Consider the following 2,405-nt stretch of genomic DNA (forward strand, 5'->3'; position numbering starts at 1 on the left):
AGAGAGAGAGAGAGAGAGAGAGAGAGAGAGAGAGAGAGAGAGAGAGAGAGAAACATATATGGGGGTAAGGGGACAGAAAAGCTCAATAGCATCATAGACAGTACATAATCTTTTAAGGAAGAAGACGCAAATCAGTTAGTAGTCAATCTCTACACATTAATAAAGAAATGATCTCATCAGGTACAACGAGATAGACACCACAAAAGCTTGCGGAACACAACAGGCAACAGCTAAAACTCCTTGACATTGTACATATCCCTAACCACCACTTTAATGAGACCCGTATCTATGTGCGAAAAAAGAATTACCCCCCCCCCCAAAAAAAAGAAAGAAAGAAAAAGAAAATGGAAAAGAAAATGGGGAAAAAAAGGCTGGGGCAGAGAACAAAGTAGGTGAGTCCTTTTCTGAACGCTCTTTTTTTTTATCCCCTGCATGAAATAAAAAAACACCATTTTATCACTTAATTTTTTTGGGAGCGGGGTATTGAAATGAGATCCTCATCGCTGTAACTGGCTGAGAACTCTTCTCACAGCATCCCGATAAAGCACCATCATGACCATAAGCACACCTGGAAGCATGCCATGCAGCTATCGACCACTGACCACGAAAATGACTGTCACCATCAAATAAATCACATGCACCACAGACACAGCAAACTACTTCTGAAGGAAAATGTTAGAGACAAAATAAGAGCATGTCTACACGACCTGCCACTGTCGACTTCATATCTTATTCTATAACGCTGACTTCAGAAAAAGATGATTCAGGTGGTTGCTATGGGGAAAGAGGGCCCATAGTGCCAAAATAATCCGACTGTGTATTGACTCATAAAAGATCAAACTAGAAAAGTTTTAAACCCACACTTTAATCGTTATACACGCAGTGCCAGAATAAAGAAGGAAAGGGTGGAGGGCACCCTGGGCATCAAGCTATACAATTCCGTGGGTGGTTGGCGGGTTCTCTGGTGTGGTTTGCTCCTTCTTTCCTATAAAAAATCTGTCGTCCTTATCTTCTCTCCTTTGTTATGTTTGTTCCTCCCTTGTAACACCTCTAATCTTTGGTTCTTATACGACCTTATTGTGATGCAAGTGCCGTAAAACTCTTATTAAAACAAATACAATTCCTAGGAGATTTTCTTGGTGTACAGAACAGATGCTGACACAAGTAGGAACAAGATCAAAAAGCCTATGAAATCTCTGAGAATTCCAGACCTCAACAACTTAAATCCAAAATTACGCCCTTATTGCTTCCGTTCAACATATTATTCAACACCGTACTGAGCTGTCTACATTTCTGAATGTAAGAATGTAAGAAATCAAAACAGATTATAAAGGATCTGCCCAAAGCTGGAAGGAGAAGAGGATACAAAGTGAAATCCCACAAGGTAATAGATTTGCACATAACACCAACAATTTCCACTCCGCTTTAAAAAAAAAAAAAGGAGTAAAAACGACTGCAAGAGATAGGTTGCACTATATGGAAATCCCAAAGATGTGAATAAGAGAAATTAGTCGTTTAATATCATGCACTATCTACCTACTAATCATTTTCTTTAAAGACCCAATAGTTTGAAAAGAGACAAATATACAAACACACACAAAAGCACTATGAGCTATAATATGTTATATCATGGTTCACAGTAACGACACATGAGTCCACAATAGGTTGGCGCAGAAATCGTTGACAGACATACCAAAGACTGAGGCTTCTAATTATTCTCTGCCCCTCCCCCCACAAAAAAAAACTAAGAAAAAATAGAAAGAAAAGAAAGAAAAAAAAGGAAACCCCCCCTACCCTTTTGAAAAACGGGCCATTCTTTCAGGGTACAGTAATTCTGATTTTCTGTCACTGAAATCAATTTGAAAACAATGAAGCGTAACTTTTCTCTTACAAATAATATAAATAATATGCAGTTCAGGCTGTGTGTTATATCCTGTTACATTTTATTTTTTCACGGCATCATTATAATATTGGTTATTCGTCAGTACATGCCAACAGTGTTCCGTGAAACTAGCTAGTTCAAAGTTTCAAAAAATTATATAAAAAAATTAAATGGTTACACAGGAAGGCTGACTTCAGTTAATTCGTTATGTACCGGATTTTCAATTACAACTGACTCCTATGACATTTTCTTCGAAAAAGTCTACCAAGAGTATTGTTGACTCAGTTTTGAAGAAAATCTTTTAAAAAATGTATTCATGAAAACAATTTGGAAGAGTACATTATGCCTTTGGTATTCGGATGCATTGTAAATTTCCTGTTACGACGGACAGTTGCATGTCAACATATTTGAATAACTCTGTATAATATTTTTTTTGTCCTTCTTGAAATTATAGATTATCTCTTTTGTGTTTGACAATGACATTCTATCTAGCAGTTTTGATGTTTCTAAAATGACATACTCA

At 37.0% G+C, this 2,405-nt stretch overlaps 1 protein-coding gene across 1 annotated transcript in view; it reads right to left on the reverse strand.

Annotated features, from left to right (window-relative positions):
* LOC101854347 (plexin-A2) overlaps positions 1 to 2,405 on the reverse strand; it is a gene marked incomplete in the record, with an annotated part of 268,808 nt that overhangs the window by 10,112 nt on the left and 256,291 nt on the right.

Source organism: Aplysia californica, unplaced genomic scaffold (assembly GCF_000002075.1).
Source record: "Aplysia californica isolate F4 #8 unplaced genomic scaffold, AplCal3.0 scaffold00355, whole genome shotgun sequence".
Classification (NCBI taxonomy): Eukaryota; Metazoa; Mollusca; class Gastropoda; order Aplysiida; family Aplysiidae; genus Aplysia; species Aplysia californica.